Source organism: Canis lupus, chromosome 1 (genome assembly GCF_003254725.2).
Source record: "Canis lupus dingo isolate Sandy chromosome 1, ASM325472v2, whole genome shotgun sequence".
NCBI lineage: Eukaryota > Metazoa > Chordata > Mammalia > Carnivora > Canidae > Canis > Canis lupus.
In genome coordinates, this window is record NC_064243.1 from 121,629,056 (window position 1) to 121,657,025 (window position 27,970).

The 27,970-nt window shown below is 63.6% G+C and overlaps 1 long non-coding RNA gene across 1 annotated transcript; it reads right to left on the reverse strand.

The window, feature by feature from the left end:
* Window positions 1–5,216: 5,216 nt before the first annotated feature.
* On the reverse strand, window positions 5,217–27,970 carry LOC112645616 (uncharacterized). The gene is made up of 3 exons (XR_007403347.1): window positions 27,566–27,970; window positions 20,746–20,835; window positions 5,217–5,372 (listed from the first exon to the last, which is right to left on the reverse strand). It is a non-coding gene; the product is annotated as an uncharacterized LOC112645616 (long non-coding RNA).

The following is a 27,970-nucleotide window of genomic DNA, read 5'->3' on the forward strand; positions in this document are numbered from 1 at the left end:
CCCCAGCAGCCCCCCTGGGGCTTCCCTCATCGTCTCCACGGCGGGGACAGGCCAGGGACACGCAGCCAGAGAACGGGAAGGAGGGCCCCGGGGCGGCCGTAAGGGAACGGAGGTGGGCGGGCGGGTGTCTCTGTCCAGGAGAAGCGAGCTCCGGGGGAGGGGCAGCTCCGTTCCCAGGCCGGACCCCGCAGTCCCGCAGGCCCTAACCGGGGGCGCAGCTGCAGCCACCAGGGCCCACCTGGGCGTCTCTGCCTCCCTGCGCCTCCCTGCACGCGTCCCCATACCTGGAGCTTCACCGGGCTTGACTTCTGACCTTGGCTGTGGACTGACCGTGTGTGCCCCCCAACGCCCCCCCAGGTGGGCCACGAAGGTGGAGCCCCTCTCCGTGCCCCCCCCACACCGTGGGGTCTCAGCAAGGAGGCGTCCCCCCGGCCACCAGGAGGCGGGCCGTCACCGCCTGCGGGCCCTACACCCTGGACCTCCGGCCTCGGGACGGGAGAGAAACACGCGTGTCGTGTAAGCAGCACGCCCCACGCCCGTGGTCCGTGTGCAGCGGCGGGGCCGGCGAGGGCAGCGACTGCGACGGGGAGGGGACGGCCCGCTGGGGACGGCCCTGCTCGCAGCCACCCCGCGCTCCACTCACTGCCCTCCCAGCAGGCGCTGTTCCGAGTGCCCGTGTCCACCCGCCCCCCACGGTCACACCCTCCCTCGGCGACTCTTCCTCCGTCCGCGCTCCGACCCGCCCCAGCCCCGCCGCCTGTTCACTCGCCTCCTGAACTTCTCACAAATCCCTGTCTGCCCCCCCCCCCACCAGACAGCATATGCCCAGGGGCAGGGACCTGGGCTCACCTCCCCGGAGCCGAGACCCGTATTTTTTGACGAGTGAGTGAGTTTGGATCCACCCCGTGGGGGGCAGCCCGCTTCTCCTCCTGCCCCCGGGGACCTCCCCGGCTCTGGGGCCCCCAGGTGGGAGCCACGCCCAGAAGCTGGAGAACCAGGCCGCCACCCTTCCCGTCATCATCCTCACGCTCTGCGCACAGGTGGAGGGAACTTTCCAGCAACGTCCTTATCTGCACACACCCTCGTGCTTTTCCCACGAGCCGCAGCCGGGCGGGCGCCCCGTCCTCACGCATCCGTGTTCCCTTCATGGCGCCTGGCGTCCAAGCCAGTCTCGGGGTTCCCACTGCTTGTCTGCCAAGGGCCTGGGGTGTTTGCAAGTCAGCGGAGGCTACTCATTAAACCAGAGCATCCGAGAGCTGCTTAACAAACCAGGGCTCGGTTGATTGTTTCTCTAAGAAAGAGGTTCTTTGGGGTCACCCCGGGGGGGCTCAGCTGTTGAGCGTCTGCCTTGGGCTCAGGGCGTGATCCTGGGGTCCTGGGTTCGAGTCCCGCGTTGGGCTCCCTGCATGGAGCCTGCTTCTCCCTCTGCCTGTGTCTCTGCCCCTCTGTGTGTCTCTCATGAATAAATAAGTAAAATCTTTAAAAAAAAAAAAAAAAGAGGTTCTTCTTTATAGCCAATTGGTTCTAAAACCCATAGACTGCATCTGGCGTGGTTAGTCCTCTCGGTCACCACGGCGCGTTGCTTTGGGAACTTTCACGAATGACTTCACTACTTTCAGAGAGCAGTCTGCGGGCCGTGGGAGGGAGGGAGGGAGGGAGGGAAGGAGGGAGGGAGGCTGTAGGGTCCACGGAGGGGACGCAGCAAGGGCCCTATTCCCCCGGGTTGACAGTGACCCGGGAGCTCAACGGGAAATTTCCGGCACTTGATGATCGCTGGGCCTTTCTACCTGCCACTTGGAGCTGCAGCTGCATAACAAATGCTTTTTGTGAGGCCCCGATCCACCGCGCACCCCGCAGGGCTCAGTTCCTGACTCCGTGGGACCTTAGGCAAGTCACTTAACCTCGCGGTGCTCTAGTTCCGCAGCCGCAAATGGCGCGTGACAGACCCGTCCCCACCTCTCTCACTGGCTATTTCCAGAATTAATTGGATAATGCTCACAGAGTGCTTTGAGCTTCCCAGAAAGAGGGGCACCTGAAACACAGGACAATTACTCTAATTATAACTGCCTCGGACCTGCGTACACAATTTTGCCTTTTAGTGTTATCGCTGCGCGTAACGGGGGAAGAGTCAAGGCCACTTTTCCCAAAGGGGATGATTTTAAGAAGCTCCATTTTCAAAGAAGAGCAGAGCGTGTAAGACAGAGGCGAGGCCCCTCGCTCGAGCTGCTGCTGCGGCCCGGAGAGCCCCGAGGTCCCGCCCCGCGGGGCAGCACGGCCAGGCAGGGACGCAGGCCGCCGCCGGGCTTTGGGACGAAGGTGGCCACCTGCCACCCCGGGCTCGGAGACGCGGCGCTGGGGGCTCCTCCGGGCGCGCCCCGGGGTGGAGCCGAGGCACAACCGGTGGGTCGGGCCAGCCGTGCCCCTCGTGTGGCCGTGCCAAGGCCCGGGCAGGCAGCTCCGCTCTGCTCTGGGCCCGGGGTGACACGTGGCTCGGGCAGGGGAGGTCGCACACAGGAGGTGGGGGAGAGGGGGGCAGTGAAGCATGGAGCTGTGCCACCCTGGGAGCTGCTGGCGACGATCTGGGACCCCCCTCCCCCCCGGGCTCCACGGAAGCCCCGAGCCCCTCCCACTCGCCAGCCGGCCTCAGGATGCACCTGCGACCAGAACGGATGCAGCCGGCTCCTGAGCCTCCCAGCAGAGCTCGGCCCCGCTCCGGGGTGGGAGCCCCCACTGCAGGCTGCGGAGACGGGGCTGCCCCACTCAGGGGGTTGCCGGAATCTGGAACTTCCCCCACGTCTGAGGACCAACCACGGAGGTGGCAGCCCCCCGTCTGATCCCGGACACTGTCCTGAAGTGCGTTGCTTCACATAAACTCATCCTGGCCGTAGGTGGGGTGCAGGCATCACCCCAGAGGAGAACACTGAGCACCCGGGGTCAAGGCCCCGGTCTCTGGCTTCACAGGGATTTGAACACGTTGTACAGACTCCTGACCCCAAGCTCTTGCCACCGTCTCTACGGCCTCCTCCCTCCCTGCCGCCTGCCACCCCGGGGCGCCCAGGTGGACCCTGCAGCAGCAGCAGCTGGCCCGCGCCGGGTGACACCCCCTCCCTGGCTGCGGCCGCGGGGTGCGGGACTTACCGTGTGGGGGCCTCCCCGCTGCAGGACGGGAATCCTAACACAGCGCAACTTCTGTGGGGATGAAATGGAAGCACATAGAGCGCTTTGCCAACCTGAAGGTCTGCAGGAACCCGAGCTCCCGCCCTCCCTGGCAGCCCACAGCCCCCGGGGGGAGGCCAGGAGCGGATGCCGCCAGCACATTTCCCCGAGTTCCCCGGAACCGAGCAGGGATCCACGACAGGGGTGTTGCCCGGGGTGGCTCCCCGTCTGGGCTCATGGCCCTCCCGTTCGGTCGGGTGCCAGGTCCCCGGGGGCTGCGGCTGAAACGACAAGGGAGGGCTCTCGGGCCGGGAACCTGGCCCAGGGGGGCCGGTCCTTGGTGCAGTGGACATTGCTGTGCCATCCGTGAAACCAGGGGTGCGGGGAGGGGGGCAGGTGTGCCCCCCAGTCAGCACGTCCAGCCGGGGAGACCAGCTCTCGTGGCCCTGCCCAGACGGGGTCCCTGCGGGCATCTGGGCACCCCACGTCTCTGACCGCTGTGGCCGAGGCCCATCCCTCCCAAAGGTCTGAAGGACGTTTGGCTCAAGCTGGAGAGTTTGCTTGAGGGACCATCAAGCCGCCGGCCAGTGTCTCCCAAGGGCCCGCCGCGCCCAAGTGGACCCAGGGTCACTACCGGGACACCCCCTCGGTGCAGGGCCAGGAGGGCCGAGAGCACCCAGGGTGCAGGGCCGCGGAGTGCACCTGCTGGGAGGAGGAAGGGGAGCAGGGACGCCAGCCCGCCCAGGGTGCAGGTGCCGGCTCCCGGGGCGCCGGCGGGGTGGGCAGGGGGGTGCGCCCCCGAGACCACGGCAGGCCCGGGCGCTCACCCTTCCCACGCGCCGGCGCTTCCGAGCGATAAAGCGGCGTCGGGGGCCTGCGGGGAGGAAGCTGCCGTCATTAGGCTGGGTTTTATGACTGGCAGCTAGTACTTAATGAGCGCTAAGTGCACAGGGCTGAGTACTTTGTGTGAACGATCTGAGTCTCGCCCCGCCCCCACCTCCACCCCCACCCCCAGCCCTGAGCTCATCAGGTACTTGTCCCCATTAGACACGGGAATGGAACCCTAGAGCGATGGCTAATGTGACCCAGACAAGTCAGCCCTGGGGCCTGGATTCGAATTCTGAGCCTTGGCCCCTGTGCGGGGGGCGTGGGGGGAGAGGCAGCTCGCAGCCGGGCTGACCTGAAAAGCATCACTGGCTACAGAGATAGAAGGTGGGGCGCCAGGGCAGCCCAAGTCCCACTCTGGATTGCAGCCTGGGTGGGACCTGGGGGGCGAGATCTGGGGGGCAGGACCTTGGGGTTGGGACCTCGGGGGCACAATGAGGGGGCAGGACCTCGAGGACAGGACCTGGGAGCGCAATGGGGGGGCAGGACCTCGGGGTGGTACCTCGGGGGCAAGATCTTGGGGGGCAGGACCTCAGGGACAGATCGTTGGGGTTGGGACCTCAGGGGCGTGATGTGGGGGTCAGGACCTCGGGGGGCGGACCTCAGGGGTAAGACCTCGGGGGTAAGATCTTGGGGGACAGGACCTCGGGGGTGGGACCTCAGGGGCAAGTTGGGGGGGCAGGACCTCAGGGGCGCGATGCAGGGGGCAGGACCTTGGGGTGGTACCTTGGGGGTGAGATCTTGGGGGGCAGGACCTCAGGGGTGAGACCTCGAGGGAGCGAGATCTTGGGGGGGGCAGGACCTCGGGGGTGGGACCTCAGGGGCAAGTTGGGGGAGTGGGACCTCAGGGGCATGATGCAGGGGGCAGGACCTTGGGGCGTTACCTTGGGGGTGAGATCTTGGGGGGCAGGACCTCGGGGGTGGGACCTCAGGGGCAAGATCTTGGGGGAGTGGGCCTTGGGGGCGAATTGGGGGGGTGGGACCTAGGGGGCAGGTCCTTGGGGCAAAATCTCAGAGTGTGGCCTGCTTGTGATGCTCGCCCTCCCCGCAGGCACGCTCGAGGCACATGCGCTCCTTCTCTCTCTAAAAAATAAAAGAAAAACCGAAATAGAATGCCAGCCCATAGGCAGTTCCGGTTCTCCAGCAGCCACATACAAGAATCAGGTGAAATGCATTTTAATAATGTGCTTGATTTGGGGGCACCTGGGTGGCTCCGTGGTGAGCGCCTGCCTTCAGCTCAGGGCGTGACCCCAGGTCTGGGGATTGAGTCCCACGTCGGGCTCCCTGCATGAAGCCTGCTTCTCCCTCTGCCCGTGTCTGCCTCTATGTGTCTGTCATGAATAAATAAATAAAAATCTTTTTTAAAAAATGTGCTTGATTTAACCCAAAATGTCCAAAGATTATTAAACAGGTAATCAGCGTAAAAAAAAAAAAAAAAAACCATTGAGCTATTTTGCCACCTTTGTCTCGTACTAAGTCTTCCAAAGCCGCCGCCGGTGCGCGAGCACAGCCCAGCACGTGAGGCCGAGCCGCATTTCCAGCTCTCGGTCGCCACATGTGGCTCTTGGCGCCGGCGCCCGTGATGTCACCTTCCAAACCAGGACACTTCGAGATGAAAGGACGTGACATTCATAATTATGAGGGGACGACGGGCAGGAAGTGGGACTGTCCGGGGGAACCGGTCCCGGCAGGTGCTTGGGAGCCTCGGGTGCCCCTGGCTCACCCCCGTCATCCAGAGGCCTCCTCGGGCTGTGCTGCGTCCTGCCTGCACCGACCCTTGTCCCTCGTCCCTTGTCTCTTGCTAATCTTTGCAAGAAGCCATCCGTGTCTTGGTCAGTCCATCTGCTTGACGCACGTCTGACCTTATCCGTACCACTTCCTTATTTCTTGGGGTTTTGCGCTTTTTCCGGTCTCTACGGTTGAACGCCAAGCCCATTTGTCATCCACCCTTCTTATTTCCTGATAAATATATTTAAAAGGCATAAATTTCCCGCTATGTACTCACGGCCTTCTCCGTGACCCACTCGTTTTGACGTGTAGCATCTTCAGGATCCTTCCATTGTGGGTTTTCCTGATTTATTATTTCTGTTTCAAATGCTATTTAGCTTCCAAACACAATTTCCCGCTATCCTTTCGCTTTTAATCCCTAACGCGATTGCATCGTGGCCGGAGCACGCAGTAGGGATGCTGCAGTCGCTCCTGGCTTATCACGCGCCTTGTTTCTGGAAGCGTCCCGTCTCCGAGCAAGTCCCTTCTAGGAAGCCGCTCGCCGCCAGGTACCGCTTCCTGAAAGCGCCGGTTAATTCACGCCCTGCTGTCGGCTCCCAGCCAGGCGCGATGCATGCCCCGGAGCCTGGGCTTGTCCTCACAGCCTCTCTGTGGCCGAGACGCCCCAGCTCCGAGCACCTGGGGATTCGGGTCCCCAGCCCTGCACCTCCGTGGGTCACGGCCTCCCTCTAAGACGCAGCCAGTGGCTGTCACACTCCTGGGGCTGCCTCAAAGCAACCTCAACCCGGAGGGAGCCACAGAAGGGGACCCGGTCAGCCAACAGCGGGGAGAGGCAGAGGGAGAGGGAGAGCGATCCCCTATGCGTCCAGGAGCCATCAGTGGAAGAAAACAACGATGCAGATAATAATCGCAGCTCACAGTTACCGAGCACTAAGTGGGCTGAGAGCTTCCTCGACCCTATAACCTCACGGGAGGGATGCTCCCCGCCCCAGCGGCCTCCGAGCCCACGTCCCGGCTCCTCTGGAGCCCGAGGTCCTGGCTGCAAGGCTGAGGCTCCAGGCTACCCTGCTGAGTGAACATGAGAACGAGAATCGATCCATCTCTCAGAAAAGAAAATCAGAACAGGGTCGCCAAGGCCATCTGCCCCGGCCCCCCAGGGGTGGCCGGAGGAGCCTCAGGATCCAGCTGGAGCCCGGGCGGCCCCAGCGGCAGGAGGACTGCAGCCCATGAGAGGGGTCGGATCCGTTTTTAGGTGTCATGGCGAAACCTAGGGGGGTGGGTCGGCCCTCGGAGGGGGACGGGTGGCAGGGGACACTCGCCATTTGCTCCTGGACTCGTTTCCCTCCGTCGGGCGCCCAGAGAAGCCCAGAGGATAAGGGAGTTCGAGGGACAGCCAGGCGGGCCCCGACGCCGGCCTCACACCCGCCGCCCAGATCAAGCCCAACGCAGACTCCGCCGTGGTCCAGACCCCTCGCTCCGATCTCCTTTCCACACCAGCGCCAAGCCCGCCAAAGGTCACGCGCGAGATAGAATTTGACACAATGAGACTCCGCTCCCATGTTAATGCCCCTCGGATCGGGCCTGCAGAAGTGAAATAATAAATTTAGGAAAACAAGCAGAATGACCCGTCTGGTTGGTTGGTTTTTCTAGATACCATCTACATATTTTAGAAACGTACAACCTTCTAATAGAAATGAATAAACTACTCAACCATAAAGTTGCTATAGAAGATATGCTTGTTCTGATTCGAAAGGGCATCTGCTATCTGCAATATTGATAATACTTTTCAAATTTCATCTGCTTTTGTTTGCATTCTGTGTCGTCTGTTTAAACACAGTGGGAATAATAATGAATCCCTGCATTATCTCTACTTTTTCAAGGCCGAACATATAACTTTATCACAAAAATAATTAAAATTCTTTGGCACTCTTGTATCTTTTCCATTAAACGTTATCAACCAGTGACAATAAACTAACATGAGCCCAAGGCTGGCCATGGGCCGCCTTTACAAAGAATGCATTTGTCCCCGGGCGAGAGACATGAATTTTCAGTTTACAGGGTCAGACGATCCTGAAGTTTTTTACAGTAGGAGACCACAAATCTATACCTCCGTCCCCTAACGGGGGCTGGCGGCGGGCACAGGGCGCCCCATAAATTCTCAGACGAGAATACACTTTAATAGGCAAAAAACCTTGGCAGCTTAATAATTCTGAGTTGCAAATTTAAATATTTTACATATCATTAGACATTAAAAACAAAGATTTATGCGGCTCGTCTCCGCGGAGTGAGGACCCCGTCGACTTCACACACAGCCATGAATCTGCTTGAGGTTCATTAGCTGAGCGTCTTCGGCGAAGGAAGCCCGTCGAGTGGAGGTGGCCTCTAAATCACCGCTTTTATTTTCCCGCCATCAGGTGGCACTTGAGGAGGCCCCTCCCCTGAGTGAGGCTCCGCGAGGGCGCCGGGACCTGCAGCGGGCAGGAGCCGTGGGGCCGGACTCCCGCCTGGGCGCTCCACCAGGATGAGCAGCCCGAGGCCCCTCTGTCCCCAGCGCCCCCCGCCCCTCACACCTGCTGTGCACCCAGAGGCCGGGGGTGGGGTGGAGGGTGTCCCCTGCCGGGATGCACTGTTGCCAGGGTGATGGCAGCAGGGAGGGGACAGGGGGTGCTGCTGGGTACCTCTTAGTGGCCTGTTGACACATACCTGGGCCCCCGCTGACTGGCTGATGCTGGAGGAGAGGGAGGAGGGGAGCAGGGGAGGGAGTCAGGAGAGCAGGACCCTGGCCCAGAGCGGCCCTATTGCAGGCTGCTCCCAGGAGAGCCCCCTTCACTCGCCCCCACTTGTATCTTTCAGGCTGTTTCACAGCCCCCCCAGGTAGCCCCCCGGCCGCCCACGCAGCCGCCCCCACGCATCAGCCCGGCCCTTGGGGTCCTACTCACTCGGGGTGCTCTCCCCACCAGCCCAGCGCCTCCCGGGCCAGCTCTCCCGCCCCCGCAAGCGCACATCTACCCTTTGTGCAGTCCGGTCCCCCCGCAGGGGCTGTTTATTAACCACGTCCTGTCCTCTCCGTGCTTCTGAGGCTCTGCCATCGGCAGGGACTGTCCCTTGCAGGCCCAGCGCGCCCCCAGAATACTGATCAGTGGCACAAGCCAACCGGTCCAGGGCCGGCCCCCGTCACCCTGTCTAGGGACACCCTACCCCAGGGCCCAGGCCCCCGCCCGCGTCACCCCAGGGCATCCGGCGCCCCAGAGCCTGCTGGGGTTACCCAAGCCTGCGCGCCCTGCCGCACCTGCTCCTCCCAGCGGGGACGCGCCGAGGGCTCTTGCCCACACTTGCCCTCCGCCGCCCACCACCCGGCCCTGCGCCGCACGACGTCACCCTCCTCGTGGGAACTGAGGAGCAAACCGTGCTCTCAGCCTTATTGGACCTCGTGTTTTCTATGAACGTACTGTATCTTAAAACAGGGCATACAGCCGGCAGATGTGGGTGTTTATACTGAAAAGTTCTGGGTGTATCTTGGTGGGTGGGAGCTAAGTGCTGCGGCCCCCACCTCGCCCACTGTCACTCGCATGTCCCTTCCCCCCCGAGGCCCCTGAGCTGGGATCCAGACCCTCTTAGGGGCCGAGCGCAGGAGGAGGGGATGAGCTGCGGGGCGGGGAATGGACCGCGGGGTGCTGGGCCTCGGACGCTCAGCTGTGCCCGGGAGGAAGGGGGTGTCGGTTCAGCCCGTGGAGGTTCTGGACGGAGCCGCCCGCCCACCGCGCCCCCCGGCCCAGCCTCCGTCGGGGCCTGTGGAGGTTGCCCTGGAACCACCAGCAGAGCCGGCAGGGCTGGGAGGTCAGGTCACCCTGCACCTTCCTCCTGGGGCGGGAGGAAGCCGAGTGCAAGGGGCAGGAGGGAGGGCCCGGCACCGAGGGGCCGCTCTCGTGTCCTTCCGTCCCGCGTGGGAGATTCTGCGTCTCCCCGCGCCAGGCTGAGCATCCCACAGGCAGTCAGGGAGGGAAAGGGCACGAGGCCCCGGAGCACAGGACTGTGAAGAGCAGCAGCCGCGGAGGACGACTGTGACAGCTCGGGGCCAGACAGCAGACGGCGCAGTGAGAACTGGGGGGGACCAGGGACCCTCAGGGACCAGGGCCACCAGCACCGCCCAAGCGTGCCGCGTGGACGGGCCTCCGACCCGAGGGCCGGCCGGGCCTCAGCCGCCCCCCAACCTCCGGGCCCGGACAGCCGGGAGGGCGCCCCTGTCCCCCCACAGACAGCGGAACGAGCTCCGCAGAGACGGGGGCAGCCCGATGGAAACAGGGGCCAAGGAGCCTCACAGGGTGCAGGGACCCCAAGGCCCGGCCCCGGAGCAGATGGCCGAGCCCACCATGCACCCCCAGGTCCCCAGGAGATGGGGGGCTCTCACGGGCAGGCGGGCCCCGGGCAAACACCAGCAGGTCCCCTCAGGGAAGTTCCCAGGAATCGGGCAGGCCGCCTCCCCGTCGCCCCCACAGAGGCCCAGGGGCCCGTCTGAGCACGACCCCTCCCGGGGTGCTCTGGCCCTTCACCCCGAGATGCGCAGGGATGGGGGGTTCCAGACACCTGAGGAGAGGCCCCGAAATGTGAGATGGGGGCCGACGGGGCCTGAGGAGACAGCAGGCAGTGCAGGGGCAGGACACGAGTGCCCGCGATCCCCCTTCTTCCTTGCGCCTGCCTGAACCTCCCGGCCCAGCAGCAGCTCCCGTCTCCGCCTCCCACTCCCCCCCGCAGGCCTCTGCCCCTCACAACCGCCACTCTCGCCTTCCGAGTTGGACCGATGCAGATACCTCGGAAAAATAGTTTGACTGATGTACATGCACTGTTTGCCCGTTTGCGACCCGCCTCCTCCGATGAGCGTAAAACACTTAAAATTTGGTTAAGGAGGGTGGGTTTTGTGGGATGCATTTTTTGCCACCATTCTTTTTTTTAAAGGAAATGCCCACGAGGTTATCATTAATGCTTCAGAGAGGTATGAAAACACATGGTTCCCAGAGCCCGGAACCGGAGACGGACAAAAGGAATAGTCCCTAGAAGGAGGAGGAGGAGGAGGAGGAGGAGGAGGAGGAGGAGGAGGAGGAGAAAAGGAGTTTTTCAAATCAGAACTGTGAGAGCAGGACTTGGGTCAATGGGCAGTTGGCAGTTAAAGTGAAGTGTGTCCCTTGGAAGAACAGAAGCAACAAAGATGGGAATGGGAGAGACCCGCTAAGGTGGGAGGATGAGGTGGTGACTCAGTGACAGGAAGTCCAGAAGGGTTTGGCCCCAGAAACCAGGGCCGAAGTCCTCGCAGGCAGTGACAGCGAAGACATCCCGGCAGCGGTGACAGCCGTTTCCAGACGGAGGGAGCCCCTCACGGCGGGATTTCAGGGCGGCGGGGATGCACGCAGGCTCCCAGTACTTGCAGGGGACGGCGGGCCACGTTGGGAAGGCCTGGGCCGCGGTGGATCCCGGACCACACCGGGGCAAGCGCCTTCAACCCCGGCAGGGTGAGCGACAGCAACCCCGGGTCCTACGTCCAGCCGCACGGGGCCAGTCCAGAGGAGCATTTCAAACATGCCGAGTCCACAAAGAAAAGGATTCTCCAGGCACCTTTTCTCAGAAAGTCGCCGCAGGGTGTGTACCAACAAGATGAAGGAGTAAACGGAGGAAGGGGAGGTTGTAGCAACGGGAAGCCGGAGGGGCCCCGTCGGTCCCCAGGCCCAAGCGGAAGGGAGCGGAGCGTCCTTCTAGAGAGCCAAACGCTGCGTGAGAAGGAAGCGCTCCAGAAAAATAAAATGGGAATGTTGGACGGCCGCCGTGACAGTACGGTGGCTGCGAGAGGAGTGTACGGTTCTGGCAGGAAGCCTGAGCGTAAATTCCTAATGGTACATTAAAAAAAAAAAAAAAAAAAAAAGCAAAAACGGAAACAAACACCACCAAATGCAATGGGAGCAGCTAAAAGAGCGGGGAGGGCCCACCCCGAGCCGCTGGGATGAGGGTGTGGAGCGACAGGACGGACAAAGCTGGTCTCACAAGGGAAAGGGCTTCTCGCTAGAAGCCAGCGCATGCTTGAGACCAGGCCCCGATATCAGCTGTGCACACACACGTCACACGCGTAAAAGGGAGTTGTATTTAAAGGGAATTAACCATTAAGATCGGTTAAGGATAAATTCTCTTCTGGCGCGTGGCTCCCAGTGGCAGGGACCGGGTCCCACGCCTCTGTTTCCCCAGCACCTGCCGTGGAGCCACGTGTCATCCTGGGAGCAAAACTAAGTATCATGTCAAGGCGGGTTGACCTTGTGTCCGATGCAGGTGTCGCGGGTCCTCAGGAGACGGACGCCTGGCTGGGCAGAGAGGCGAGGGCTTGGGGACCCAGCAGGGACACACCCCGGGGCGGGCCCCGGCTCAGCCGCGCCTGGGCACACCCCCCGGGGCACGTGCAGTGGCAGCCAGTCCCAAAGGCGCTGCCCCCCCCCCCCGTTGTCTCTTCTTCCGTGACGAGGACGCCAGCCTTCGCCTTCACCCCACGCGTGGCTCACAGAGTCTGGCTCAGAGGAGGGAAGTGCACGCCACGGATGCGCATCGTCCGCTGTGTCCCCCGCTCGGTGGCCGCCCCTCCTGACTCAGGGGCCACAGCTTCCCTGGTACAACGGAGACCACGTGGAGGCCTTGGCTCCCCGCCTCCTCCAGGCAGCACGGCCCGGTCCCCAGGGCTGTGGGCCATCAGACCGGCCTGATGGTGCCTGGGCTCCCGACACCGGGGGACCCAATCCCAGGCTGGGGCCTCTTCACTCCTGCTGGCCCCTGCGAGGCGACCGGTTTCCCCCGTCTCCAACCATCTTGACCATGGTTTTGTGATGTTTTGTGTCAAAGCAGGAGGGATTTTTCTAGTTCCAGGCCACGCTGTCCTGGGGTCCTGGGGCCCTGGGCAGCCCAAGGGGGGAAGGGGCAGAGAAGGAGGGGGACAGAATTAGGAGCGGGGACCAGGCTGGTCCGGGGCCTTGGAGCACACCCACAGCCCCCGGCCCTGCTGTCCCACTCGGATCATGGAGGAAGCCCCCCGCCAGCACCCCGCGGCCCCCTGCCCAGGCCCCTGTGCCCCAGAGGCCTGTGGGCATTTCTCACAGGCAAGGTGACCCCTCCTCCTCGGCCCGGTGTACACAGACCTCGGTCTGACCGGTGGGGACTGTCCGGCCCCAGGGGCGCTGTGTCCCGGCAGCAAGGGCACAAGGAGCCCTGAGGGCACAGGCCCAGGGGGCAGCAGTAAGCAGGCTGCTCCTCAGGGCCTCCAGAGAGGGACAGAGTCAGACGATGGGAGGACTCGGAGCCTGAGGGCGCAGGGGGGAGTGTGTCCGAGGCCGTGCATGTGAAGTCAGGGGAGCACTGGGAGCAGGAGCACGGGGGGCACTCCCACCCCGACAGTGATGCTTCGTGGCCACGGGCAGTGTGACGTGACCTTCCTGCCCCAGCGCAGCCACGCTGCACGATCCTCGCGGCACATCTGTCATGTTCACCCACGCGGATGGCTTCTCCACTGCGGCTCAGTGCGCAGCCCATGCAACCGTACACGGCAGTCCCACTCAGCCCCAGGGTCACCACCGCCCTTTGCATTTGTAAACGGCATGTCCTCGACCATCAGGGCGCCAAGACTCCCCCTGCTTGTCCTGGGAGAGGCCCCGGGGATTTTCCCAACAGCCCCCCGGCCCCCCGAGATCCCTCCGACCCTGTGTCAGTGTCCTGAGGGCCGGCCGGCCGGCGGCTGCCCCCTTGCTCTGTGGCTGTGAGTCACGAGAAGCATGGGGCACGGGCTGCGGGAAGAGCACTCGGGTCAGGGAAGGGGAGCCAGCGAGGTGGCCCATGAGGACGCCCGGCACGACGCCGTCCTCTCCCCAGCCTCGGTGTCCCCCCACCATCCCACAGCTCTCCGGGAGAGCCGGCCCCCTCGGGTCCTCCTGGGCTGCGGGGAGGCCGCACATGCAGGGTCGGGGCCCGCCCCGTGTCTCTTGGGGACCCGCTGGGATGCGTCAGCCCCGCTGTCCAGCGTCTCGCCACCACGGACCCGACGGGTGGGCCCCACAGCACGGCCACAGCCTGGCAAGGAGGAGGGTCCTCGGCGGCGGAGGGGCAGCCCGGCCTCTGGCACCCGCAGGCCCCTGCCCCCGGCCCGTGTCACGCGGGGCCAGCAGAGACTCGTCCCCGCTTCCCGGGGCGAGGGGGTGGCCAGGGGGCGGCGGAGCGGGAGCTGCTCACCAGCCGGCCCTGCCCGCGCTCCCCTCCCTGCTCCCGGATCACAAAGGGCCCGCTTCCCCTTCGCTTCCTATTCAAGCATGTCTCTCCATTGTCAATAAAAGCCATTTTTAAGGTCAACTATCTCCTTCCATCAACCGCCAACCCCACACAGCTCCGACGGCACCAGCCCCAGCCCCACATCGTGAAATAAAAATTAAATTGTAGTTGGGCTTTTAAATCAACTCAATTAAAATAAAGAGATTCTTGGCTTGATATAGGGAAATATTTGTATTTCCAATTCTATTTGTTAATACATTGACATATGTGCTATTTTTTAAATGTACCACTAAGTGCACTTTCTGTCAATGCCATAGATTTTTTAATAGACTGAGAAAATGCATTTCATTTCTTCTTATTTTCCTTCAATACATCATTTGGTTCTGCTTTTTTGCCTGCATGAAATTCATTTTCTAATGGAAATATTTGTTTTGTAAATCAAATATGTATTATGCACAAAATGCAAAGCACAAATTAAATTATGTTAATGAAATGAAAGAGATATGAAATGCATATTTCATGGACAAAACATAACCTCAGCAAACAACCATTTCTTGATAAAATCTTTAAACACAATCTCATTCTGTGACAGACATATTGTTAAAGTAGATAGCACCTCATTTAAATGGTTTCCTTTAATATGAGTGCTTAGTATATAATTGTAAATAACTTTTGGGATGAAAAACCAATAATGAAATACTGTCTTTAATAGTTTGCTATTGATGTCAGCATAAAATTTGTCGTAGTTGAATATTGGAAATTGGGAGCGCACAGAAATATTCTCAAAAGCTGTAAATGATTGCATATTTAAATAGAGCTGACTAAGGCAAAGATGTTATAGATATTAGTAATAGGCAGAAAATTATGCTGACCTAACATTATTTGACAAAACCCACTGTTTTAAATTATATATTGGTTACACTTAATGAATAATAGATTTTGTAGGTGTTGTTTCTCCGATCATAATGCTGATGATACGATATGTCGAGGATTTCTTAGTCATCTTTCTGACAATAAACACGGCCTCCGCTCACACAGGTCGGGCCAGAGGCCGCTGGATGCCCGCCCGGTGCTCGCCGGCCGCCCGCCAGGGCTCCCCGGGGAGCAGCCGCCCACAGGCGGAGGGGCCCCCGCTATGCCCGCCCCGGGTGCGGAGGGGACACCCGCCCCCCGCGGCCCCCGCGCCACCCACCACACGGGAGAGGCGTGGGTACAGGCCAGGATCGCCACGACCGGGGGCCTGGAGGACAAAGGGGACCACGGCTGCTCGGGCGTCCTGCCGTGCGTGTGCACACGCCGCAGCCTCGCACACTCACTCACGCGACCGCCTGTGCCGCCTAGATGCTCGGAGGGCCTTTGTGATTCGCAGCCGGAGAAGCGGTCGCCATCCCAGCCTCCTCCTCCGCCCTCAGAGCCGCACGCAGCCCTGGAGGCCGGGACCCCCGACCCTAGGTCCTCGGGGCTGCTGGGAGCACAGGGCATGCGTGTGTGTGCGTGTGCGTGTGCATCTGTCAGTGGGGCACCGACGGCACACACGCAGGGCACGGGCTCCGGCCCCAGCGGCCCAGGGTCACCGTGCGCTCGGCCGCGGCACGCGTGGGGGCCGAGGGTGAGCAGGTGTTGGGGCGAAGGGCAGGCGGGGGGAGCCGCGGCTCCTTGGTTCTTTCAAAGGCTCCCGAAGGGCAAACACTGAGACCCGCAGTTCACGGGGCAGGAAGGAAGGTGCCCAAGGAGAAGCTCGGACAGCGCGTGAGCCCTAAGCCCCGCCCGGGCCCTCGCCTGCACAGCCCCCCACCTGCTGCGTGGCCTCGGGCGAGTCACGCCCCGTCTCGGGGCACCTGCCACCCGGGCACCGATGGACGCAGAGCCGGCGGAGGCCCGTCCCAGCTCCCGCAGGGGGCGATTCGAGGGCACCCAACCCGCCCCGCGGCCTAGAGCTCCACCCACCGGGCTGCACGGCTCCCCACGCCGGGTCCGCGGTGGCATCGCAGGGAAGCCTGAGCCCGGGGCGACGTGGCTTCTTGGCCACAGTGAGGACGGGCCGAGGGGGAGCACGCGGCCGAGGCCTGCTCACCCCGGAGGGGACCCCGAGCTCCCGGCTGCCCCGGGTCTTCCAAGGCCACCCCGTCTGCGGAGGCTCGGGCCGCACCCGGGCATGGGCAGGGCTCCGGGCACAGTGCTCCCCGGCTGCCAGCGCCGTCGGCCTCCCGGGAAGTAACAGATGGCGCCCCGGGGGCCAGGTTGGGGTCGGCTGTCGGGTAGGTACGGCCTGCACACGGCCCGGCCCCTGGCACCATCCTGGGCAAACAGAAGGGGTCTAATGGATGCTTACTGCTGTCCTTCCGGCACAGACAACGACGGGACTCAGCTACTTCCCAAACGGCTGCCCTTGGGCGTCACCAAGTCTCCCGGCCGTGCCCGTGGCTGGGAACACGGGGTTGTGCCCCCCGGGTGGGTCCACGCACACCCGGTGACTCGGCCGCTCGGAAAGCGTGAGCGTGGCCGTCGTGAGAGGCGACACTGAGTAGGGAGCTACACAACCGCCAAGTGTCACCTCGCGGCCCAGGGTGTCAGGGTCGCCCCCGAGCGCCTCTGCCTTCACTCCTGGGCTTTGCTGGCAGTTTGGGCCTTGGCTCAGGGCACGTCACCCCGTGGGCATTGTCCTGGGTGCCCACGTCCCCTCTGTACAGGACATGTGCCTGCTGCACCCGAGGCCCCTGCCCAGCCAAGCTCCCTGCCTTGGCCCGGGCCTGCTGCCCAACGTGTGCACACTCCAGGGGGCCAGGGAGGGACCCCACAGGGGACTGTGGGCTCCATTCAGCCCTTAGTGGGGGTAGACGTAGGTGTAGGGCGGGGGCCGGACTCGGCGAGGTGCCTCGGGAAGGGGCTCGGGCCGGGCCTGCAGGGGGGAAGCCAGAGGAGGTAGGAGCAGGGGCGGGGGCAGGATAGCGAAAGCCGTGGGGACCTGGGAGGCAAGTGGGGGGCACAGCAGGCACGGCCCGAGGGCGAAGGCGTCTACTTTAGGAGCCGGCCCGATCCCCCAGCTAACCAGAACCTTCCGGCTCCCCCCGGTCTGTCCTCACGTCCCCGTCCACCAGGGAGCCCACCTTTCGTGCACCCCCAGGAGCCCTGAGCCCACGGGTGACCCTGGACGACCCCGAGGAGGGCTCTCGCCCTTGGGGGACGGCGGGTGGAGCTGCAGGTGCTGGGCGCCCAGGCCCCGCGGGTCCCGGCCCCCGGGGTGGGCAGGACACCCCCAGGCCTCGCTCGGTCCTCCGGGAGCCGCGCCCGGGGCCGCCGTGCTGCCTACCTCACAGCGGGCAAACATTTTTATCCATTCCCTGAAATTAAACTTCCCCATTTTTCATTATCAAATTCCGAGCTGGTGTCATCTCCCCCATGCCGGCGTGCCGCGCTCGTTTACAGCGCCCGAGATTAATATTAGGTGTTTGTAAAAGGCGAATATTAGCTTCTCCCTTATATCTGTCAGAATTAATAACTTCCCCATCACAGATAACTCCAGGTCAATATTAGATTCGCAGATGAGGCTGGAAATAAAATGTATGGAAATATAACGTCTCATTTGTACGTATTCAAAAGAGGCCCTTTCATTACTGAAATTCGGCGACAACTGTTCAAAGGTCAGAGGACTTTGTGGCCTGGAAACACCCACCATCTGGCCCGCGCCGTCGCGGGCGAGGACAAATCGGTGGGCCTCCACGGGGCGCCGGGGGAGGCGGGGGCAGCTCTGCCAGGGACTTTATAGGGCAGAGAGGGATAGAGAGCTTACCCGCCACCGTCCCAAGCTCACACTGGGACCGGAGCCAGCGCCCGGCGCGGGCGCCTCGCCAGTGGCCGCCGTCCATATGCCCTTCCCTCCTCTGTGCCAGATCGGGGGCACCAGGTCCCCTCGGTTCCCTCCGGCAGCCGGGCCCGGGGCACCAGGCAGCGCGGGGTTAACCGCCCGGGCCCGCCGAGGACCCACCTTCTCCCAGGAGAGCCCGGCCGCCCCCACCCCGGCCGCACCCAGCGCCCAGGCCCAGCGCCCCGCGCGGGGAAGCAGAGCAGGCCTCCGAGACAGGCAGGCCAGCTCCCGTTTGGCAATCGCTCATAAATCATAATTGACAAGCAGAATTTTTCCCTTGAGCAGCGAGGGTGCTTTATTTAGTTGTTTCTATTTTATCTGGTTGCAGGAGATGATGGGCCCCCCTCCTCACCACTTTGGCTGTTTCCCATAATAATAAAACCCTCTGGAGGCCAGGGTGTGATCTGCTCCACGGAGGGCTATCTTGGGACTGAGGCCGCGAGTGGGAGGCTGGAGGAAACGGGAGGGGGAGCCACAAGGTGGGGGCGCACGGCAGCTCCCGGGGAGAGGGCCTCCTCTGCGGGGGGCCCTAGCCGGGCAGGGGCGGCTCTGGGGAGAACCAGGGTTTGGGTTCCTGGGCTCCGTCATCCGTGCCGCTCAGGGAGGCAGGTCCCGGAGCCTCCCCTGTGTCCCAAGGGAACGGGGCGCTGGGCCCCCAGCTGCCTCCCGCCTCCTTCACAGCCCTGGGCTCAGAGCAAAGACCCAGCGGCGTCTGCACAGTCTAGGAGGTGGCACAGCCCGGCCCGTCTCCCCAGAGGCCTGCCTGGCTCCCCGCCCCAGAGCTTATGGGGAAAGGGACACAGGGCCTGAGGGCACCCCAGGCCCCTGAGAGCAGCGCAGGCCTCAGGCTCCGGAGGGCACAGGGACAGCCCTCCCCTCCCCTCCCGGGGCCGGGGAAGAAAGCCCGGGAAACCCCGGCCTGGGGAGGCCTTTCTTTTCGGTGCTAAGAAAGCCCTCTCGGTTCCCATAAATGACTTAAGCTCTTCCCCATTAACAGGCTCCCTCCAGCTGGGCTGGCATTGAGGTCCCGGCTCAGGGGCCCGGTCTTTGTGAGCAAGGGGCCCCTGCTCCGGGGAGGATGAAGGGGAAAGCCCTTTCTTTCTTTCTTTCTTCCTAAGCCCCTCAAACTCACGGTGACCCACAGTTAAATCCCCTCTAACAAGGCTCACTTCCTCACCCAGCCAGTGAAAACTCCAAAAATAAACAAAGCCCGGAGCTGGCTTTTCCTGCAGCTTCGGAGGCTGGACCCGAAGGAGTGGAGGGCGGCCGAGGCCCCCACCCGGCGGGGGGCCGTGTGCTGCGGGCTGGGGTGGGGCGCTGGGCAGTCACGACCCTCCCGACCCTCCCGAGAGTGGCGGCTTCTGCCTGGGGCCACGAGCCCCCTCGCCCGGCCATCCCTGGGGACACTCCCGCTGCCCAACCAAAGTGGCCTTGCACGCGCACCAGCACCTGGGGCCGGAGCAATGGTGGCAGCCGCCCAGGCGCCCTGGCTGACGTGCCGGAGCTTGGGTGGGCGCGGGCAGAAACGCACCCCTCAGGGGCACGGGCCCAGGAACCCAAACCCAGGCCCCAGAGCCTCCTCCGCGCACACAGGCTGCGGCCTCTGCCACCTGGGCGGTGGGCGCCACTCAGAGAGGCAGGTCCAGGAGCAGCCCAGGGCAGCTGGCGGGGCCCGGGGCGGGAGGGAGGCGTGCCCAGGACCGGGTTCCCTCTGAAGCCTTTCGGGGAGCACCCTCCCCTGCCTCGTCCCAGAGCAGCTACCCTCGGAGGAGCCACGGAGCCAGAGGACAGCAGGAAGGGAGCTGGGGCTCGCGCACAGGTCCCACGGCCGCCGGGCTGGGTCTGCAGGCCTCGGAGAGCCAGGGCAGGACAGTGGGCTCCGGGTAGGGAGGGCCCTGCGCATCGGCTCCCCCTCCCTCGGCCCTCTTGCCCTGCCCTGGGCCTCACGGAAAACACCCCTGCTTAACAACAACCCAACCCACACTCTCTGCTCCACCCTGGGGTATAAGCCCATCCCTCTACCCAAGTGTCCATCTACCCACCCGTCCATCCATCCATCCATCCATCCATCCATCCATCCATCCATCCTTCCGTCCATCCATCCGTCCACCCATCTGTTCATCCATCCATCCATCCATCCATCCATCCATCCATCCATCCACCCACTCATCCATCTATCCATCTATCCATCTGCCCATCCATCCATCCGTCCATCCATCCATCCATCCACCCACTCATCCATCTATCCATCTATCCATCTGCCCATCCATCCATCCATCCATCCATCCATCCATCCATCTGTCCATCCATCTATCTGCCCATCCATCTGCCCATCCATCGATCCTCCCATCCATCCATCCATCCATCCATCCATCCATCCATCCACCCATCCATCTGTTCATCTGTCCATCCATCCATCTGTCCATCCATCCATCTGTCCATCCATCTGCCTATCCATCTATCCATCCACCAACCCACCCATCCTCCCATCCACCCATTCATCCATCCATCCATCCATCCATCCATCCATCCACCCACTCATCCATCTATCCATCTATCCATCTGTCCATCTGCCCATCTGTTCATCTGTCCATCCATCCATCCATCCATCCATCCATCCATCCATCGATCCATCAATCCTCCCATCCATCCATCCATCCACCCATCCATCCCCAAATATCTATTGAACATTTGTTACATGTAAGACACTGTTCTGAACAGAAAACATAGCAGCAACCACAACAAAAATGCTTGACCCTAGCGCATCCGCAATGAGATGAGCCCTCTGTGCACACTACTGGAGGGCACCAGAGGCCCGGCCTGTTTACCTGGTGGTCAAGGGTGCCTTCTTGGAAGTGGTGATGTTTAGGCTGAGCTGCTGATACAAGGATCCCAAGAAAGAACCTCAGGCCAGGACACTGCAAGTACAAAGCCCGAAGTTGCAAAGTAAATGGTATGTTTTAGAAAACAGTAGGGCAGTAAGTAGGACAGTTTATTAAGGGACAGGCCAGTGTCCCTTCCCAAGACTGCTCCCGTCCGACCACACCTACTTCCCACCAGGGACACCCAGGTGGGGCGCAGGGAGCTCTGGCCTGCCTCTCTGCAGCCCACGAAGGGCCCTTTGCCACCAGGAAGAGCAGCTAGGGTCCTTGAGGGCCATTGAGGCAGGAGGGGAGATCCTGTGTGTGGAACCGTTGCTGACCTGGGGTGCAGCCAGCGTCTGGAATCCCCAACCGACAAGGACCTGGCTATGGGCACCCAGAAGACCCCAGTTCCAGCCCCCAACCAGCATGCTGCACCCATTTCCTGAGGACGCAGGAGCAAAACGCCGCAGGCTCTGTGGCTTGGACTATGGACGCGCGTTCTCTCACGGAGCTGAAGGTCCAAGATGAAGGCGTCGGCCAAGCTTGTCCATCGGGGGGCTTGTTCCAGGCTTCCTCTTCCCTCCTTTCAGATCTGTGTCTAGATTTACCCCTTTTATAGGGACACCAGTCACATTATACTCAGGCCTCACGCTGCGCCCGTAGGGCCTCATCTTAACTAATCACATCTGCAATAACCCTGGTGGCAAATGAGGTCCCGGTCTGAGGCACTGAGCATTAGCACTTTGATTTGGGGTGAAGACAAAATCTAACCCACAACACACGGGGGCCAGGAGAGGTGGCATATCTGGCTTATCCTTCGGGGAGCCTGGCTGTGTGGCAGTGAGTGCGGCCTGGTGCAGGGTGGGTGGGGGGTGACGGTCCTGTCTGTCTATTCCCTCGCAGAACCAGCAGTTCCCAGGGGGACAGGGCTGGGTCCCACTTGCCCACCGCTGTAGCTCTAGGGTCTGGCACTGAGGAGGAGCTGCCACATGTCTATCACATGCAGGAAGGTGGAGAACTCCGGTCTTCCAGTCTCAGGGCACCCACCCGGCTGGGCAGTCATGAGCCCAGGCCCCCTGCACTACCCATCCAGCCTGGTTGGCTCTGGGGTCTATTTTTCCAGCTGGCCCCATCTCATCAACCAGCTGAGGTATGAGAGCCACTCTTTCCTGGCAGCTGGTGAGATGGAAGGGTTTGCTGGCCACACAGCACAACCCTTGGCTCATGCAGGTCCATTCTTTCTCCGGCCAGAGAGTGGTAACAAAACTGGAAAACACTCTTGGCTGTCCCTCAGCCTCTGGCACCCCTTCCTCAAGACCCTCAGAAGGTCATAACCCAGTGTGTGAACTCTTGGGAGCAATGCATGGGTGGGTGTGTGGATGATGGGTGGAGGGAGGGATGGTGGATGGACGGATGGGTGGATGGACGGATGGGTGGATGGATGGATGGATGGATGGACAGAAGGATGAATAGCTAGTGGATGGATGGGTGGATGCATGGATGGATGAATAGTGGATGGGAGGATGGACAGTGATGGATGGATGGACAGTGGATGGATGGGTGGGTGGGTGGGTGGGTGGATAGTGGGTGGAGGGATGGAGGGATGGGGGGATGGAGGAGTGGATGGATAGGGGAGGGAGGAAGTCTGTAAACTCGGCCAGAGTCCTCTTCTAGCTTTATCTTTTCACTCCTCTGCTCTGTGAGCAACAGAACGAAGCCGGCAGCTCCCCGACGTCCCATGCCGTGGCCCGTCGTCCCTGTGGTCCACAGGATCCCTACACACTTCCATATCTTACTCACCGTCATCTACCGTCCCGAGGACACCAACCCCCCGGGCTCCTCCCCTCCGGCAGTCGCTCCTCTCCCAAGGCCTGGTGGAGAGTCGACGGCCGCAGGCCGCCCAGGGTGGCTGCTCCAGCCCGCGAGGCCTGCTCCTCAGGTCCCCGAGCGGCTGTCCGCCACCCGACCGAAACCGACCAAGTGCCACCCGGTGGCTCATCCTGCAGAGGGCGGGAGGGTGCAACGCAGAGTGGGGCCCGCCACCCTGGGGCGCACAGCCGCCCTGCCGGCCACCGGCCTCGTCAGCACCCACCATCCGGGTGAACAGGCCGTCCCCGACCCCGAGCTCCGGGCGCTTCTCCGCGCCGTCCTGCGAGCCACGCGGCCGCACCTGGGCTCCAGGCAAAGGGCTGAGCCAGAAGCCAGGCTGTGCTGGACGAAATGTGTGCAAAGGTGGAAAATGGGGCCCTCCTCCTGACTCCGTCCACCGACCAGGTCCCCCCACAGCTCACCTCCTCCTGGAAGCCTGTCCTGACTGCTACAGACGTTCACGGCCTCATCACCTCCTCCGAGCTGTCCCCCCGTCCAAGCATCACTAACCCGTGTCCCTGCATGAGAGCCCAGTGGCTGGCCCGCCCGCTCCTCCGGGCTCCGCCTGGCTCGGGGGATGTGCGAGAACCCCGGCTCCGCTGGGGCCGACTGCCCGAGGCTGGGGGGCCTCAGCAAGAGTACGATTTCTGGGGGACACATGCAGAAACTCAGGTGTGAATGGGGAAGCCCCTTCCCTGCCACCCCAGCCCACCCTCATTCTCTTCTTTCCGCTCCGTGGTTGGAGGCTCCGCGGCCCAGGACTGACCAACCAGGGCACCACATCACCTCGGCCCCGGGACTGGCTCGGGACAGACACATGTGACCTTTGTGGGAGCCTCTAAGGGGGTGCTAAGGTGATGGGAGCCGCTGCCGGTGAGAACGAAGCCACAAAGAGGAAAGCAGAGCTAAGGATGTTTGGGGAAAGCAGCACCTTCGTGTCCCAGCTTAGAAGCCTTGATCCAGCCATGCCTGAAGGCAACATGTTCCTTGAACAAATATAGTGTCGTTTCTGGTGAAGGGACAAGAGTTGGGTTTGTGTCACCTGCACCCAGACTCCCGGAATCATGGCAGATCCCAGAGCCAGTGCCACTCCTGTGGTCTGGGATCAGGGCCTCTCAGTGGCCATCGTCCTCTTCAGTCCCATGGGAAGCCTGGTGCCGCCGCGGCCCCCACTGCTCCCGTGCTTACCTGGGCAGCCGCGCACCCACGCAGGGCCTGATTTGTCTCCCCGCCCCCTGCACGTGGCTGCAGAGCCGAGCGGTGGCCGTCCCACCCGGCTGGATGGTCCTTCCCCTCTGGCGGGGCCGCCTGCCTTCCTGCCACGGCGGCATGTCCCCATCGCACGATCTGTGGGCTCCGTGACCTTTCGGGCACATTTGCTCCTGGCGCGCTGGCCAAATGACAGGCCATCCCTCGGGGCGCCCCGGGTCAATGGCCAATATTGACGGCCTGTCCCCCCCCCCCCCGCAGGCGCCCGGCCGCCCTGTCACCGCGTCCTGCGTGTCGCCTCCGCGCCCCCACGGCCCCCGGGGCCCAGGCACAGGGGGGCTCCCGACCCCACCAGCAGCAGCAGGCCGCGTTTCTGGGGGAGCTTCCTGTGCTCCGAGCCCCAGCGTGGATGCGACGCGAGCCGAGGAGCCGCACTGTCCCCCCGGGCGCGTGCACCCCAGGCCCAGGGCCCCCGCCGCCTCCGGGCGGCCCCCCGAGAGCCGCCCGGCCCCCGCCCCGCCGGGCCCGCACAGCCGGCCGCCCAGCTCCTGGGGCATCGCGGCACAATGGGCTTGGCGGCCCTGCCGCTTCCCAGGCGGATGTGATGGCAAATAGCAGGCGCTTGGCATATCTTCGGGATTTCTGAGCATAACAGAAATGTCAGGCGGATTTTAATGAAAGGCTGTGTGCTTCTGGGGATTGACAGGCCGACACAGAATCCTAATTTTCAGATGGCTTGTTCTCCGGGCTTTCAGCACCAGGGGCCAGAGCAGAGGGGAGCCCCCAGGGTCCCCCAGGGGCGGGCCTAGGCCATCCCCCGTTTGCAGGAGCAAACGCCCCACAGCCCTTCAGGGATCCGTCCCTGGGTGCCGAGTCCTGATTTAGAAACCAAATTATTTCTCTTCCTCACCCGCAGCAATTGGACACCTGCCTTTTGCCTACACTTTGTGAGCAACGCGTGGCGGAGGAGGTGGCGTCCGTCCCCTGGGCTGACGTCAGGAGGACGGCGGGAGCACAGCCGGCGCCCTGGGCAGGTGCCACGTGGGCAGGTGCGGCGGGCGGGGGCTGCGCAGGGCAGCCCGCGAGGCCCAGTGATCACCCTTAGAGGGCAACCCCGCTTTCCTGGCCGGCCCCAGGGTGTCAGGGGGCCGGGGCCGGGACTAGGGCAGGGCCGGTCGTCCTCAGCATGTGGGGAGATTGGCGTGTTCTGGAGAGAGCGCCTCCCCTTGGCTGAGCGTGCCAGCACCTGGGCCAGTGCGGCCTGGGAGCTGGGGAGACGCTGCTGAGCGAACCAGGCCGGTCGGGGGGACCTGCGCCCTCCCACCGCCCCGATCCAACACCCCACCTGGGGGTGCACAACTGACCCTCAGTTTGCTGCGCAAATGCCACTTTGTCCTCTCCCTTCGGAGGAGTTGGCGATGGCTCCCCTGGAAGTCCCTGGGCCCTGCTCCCCGGAGCTCGGAGCATTTCGGGGAACACAGCCCTCCACACAGTCACCCACGGAGCTGGGCCGTGAGCCCTGAGGGGTAGGACAGGGCACTGCTGGGGGGGGGCCTGCAGGGGGAGGACAGGGCGCTGCAGGGGGGGCCTGCAGGGGGAGAACAGAGCGCTGCGGGGGGGGCCTGCAGGGGGAGGACAGGGCGCTGTGGGGGGGGCCTGCAGGGGGAGGACAGGGCATGGCAGGGGGGGCCTGCAGGGGGAGGACAGGGCATGGCCGGGGGGGCCTGCAGGGGGAGGACAGGGCGCTGCGGGGGGGGCCCTGCAGGGGGAGGACAGGGCGCTGCGGTGGGGGCCTGCAGGGGGAGGACAAGGTGCTGCGAGGGGGCCTGCAGGGAGAGGACAGGGTGCTGCGGGGGGGGCCTGCAGGGGGAGGACAGGGCGCTGCGGGGGGGCCTGCAGGGGGAGGACAAGGTGCTGCGAGGGGGCCCGCAGGGGGAGGACAGGGTGCTGCAGGGGGTCCTGCAGGGGGAGGACAGGGAGCTGCGGGGGGCCCTGCAGGGGAAGGACAAGGTGCTGTGAGGGGGCCTGCAGGGGGAGGACAGGGTGCTGCGGGGGGGCCCTGCAGGGGGAGGACAGGGTGCTGCAGGGGGGGCCTGCAGGGGGAGGACAGGGCGCTGCGGGGGGAGCCCTGCAGGGGGAGGACAGGGCGCTGCGGTGGGGGCCTGCAGGGGGAGGACAGGGTGCTGCAGGGGGGGCTTGCAGGGGGAAGACAGGGAGCTGCGGGGGGGCCTGCAGGGGGAGGACAAGGTGCTGCGAGGGGGCCTGCAGGGGGAGGACAGGGCGCTGCGGGGGGCCCTGCAGGGGGAGGACAGGGCGCTGTGGGGGGGCCTGCAGGGGGAGGACAGGGCGCTGCGGGGGGGGCCCTGCAGGGGGAGGACAGGGCGCTGCGGTGGGGGCCTGCAGGGGGAGGACAAGGTGCTGCGAGGGGGCCTGCAGGGGAAGGACAGGGCACTGCAGGGGGGGCCTGCAGGGGGAGGACAGGGCGATCCGGGGGGGCCTGCAGGGGGAGGACAGGGCACTGTGGGGGGGGCCCTGCAGGGGGAGGACAGGGCGCTGCGGGGTCAAGGGCCCCCGTGGGCCATGGCCCAGGTCCAGGTGGGGAGAGCGCAGGGGTGAGGCCCGAGGGACGTGCCCGCGGTCCCCCGGGGCAGCTGGTGGGGAGGCCCAGGCACGGAGCAGCCACCACATGGCTCCGCACCCCAGCCCCGCTCTCCTCCGGGAGCTCCCTGCCCCTGGCACGCAGCCTCCCCCCTGCACTGGGGCCTCCTGTCGGGCCCTCGAATGCGCTGGGCTCGCTCCCAGGCTGCTGCAGCTGCCAGGACGCCGCTGGCCCGCCCGGCCACTCCCTGCCCTGCCCCTCGGGCTGGGGGACGCGGCCTGGGAGCCTTTGCTGGGGGCGGGCCAGAGCCCCGCCGCCCCTTCCAAGGGGATCCCGAGACCCCTGCCGCGCGCCCTGCGGAGCGGGGACCCTCGGAAGACGGGAGCCGTGGCCGCCCCGGGACACCGCGCAGGCCTGGCTGCCGGGTTCGGAAGGGGAGCGGCAGGCGGGCGCCCCTGTGCTGCTTCCCAGCGCGGGGACCACCCCCTGCAGGCCGGTGACCCCCCAGGCGGGGGGCGCCCCCTCCGCTCGACACCTCCAGATTCATCCTTGGTGGAGTCTCTGCCTGCTTCCTTGATGGGGGGGCGGTCTGGGAGCTGTGCACCTGCACCCCTGCTCTGCCGGGGACGGACGGGGCGCTGGGCCGGGCCTGGGCCCCGGGGCTCCTCCCGAGCCGCACTGTCCCAAACCCACGGGGCGCAGCTGCACAACCTGGGCGAGGAGCAGGGATCGATGCGCTGCCCTATTGACGAAACCCCAGCCTACGCGGCCGGGTCCCTCATTTTTATGGTGTTCATGTATGTTGATTCATAGTGGTTTTGTCAATAAGAGAACACCGCACAAAGTCTTACAGTAAAACTGTCACCAAAAATTATTTATGGCTACAATGAGGGCAAATTATATATGGGAGGAGGTTTGTGATGGTGGCTCGGACAGAAGGCCAGGGACGAGGCCGGTGGCGGCCGGGGCCGGGGTGAGGGTCCCTGTGAATCCAGCGCCCGGAGGCCGGGCCGCAGTGCCCGCCGCCCTCGCCGTCCTCTGAGCCAGGAGGACGCCCCGACAGCGCCCCCGGGGCCCCCCTGATTATCGGGGGGTTCCCGCGCTCACCTCCTGGCCGCGAGCAGCACCAGCAAGAGAAGCTCCAAGGCGAGGAAACGAGCACCTCGTTCAGAAAACAAGGCGACCGCAGCTCGGCACCCCGCACCGCGAGGCCGAGGGACGCCGGGTGACCCGGGCCAACAGCGCCCACGACGACGGCTCCCCGCGTCCCGCAGGGAAAGCGGTTTGTGCTTTTCTCCCTGGGAAATGCAGTGACTCCCGCCTCTGCCATCTCACGGGCGCGGTATAAACTGTGGAGGCGGCGCCAACCCTACAAGCCGCTTTTCTTTTAAAATATAAATGTGCCAGAGGTGCGGGGTGCGGAGGGGTGGGGGCACCCGGCTCATTCGTGGCCCCTGCGGGTCCTGAGGACAGTAATTGGTGGGTGGCGAGCGGGGACATCAAGGGACACGG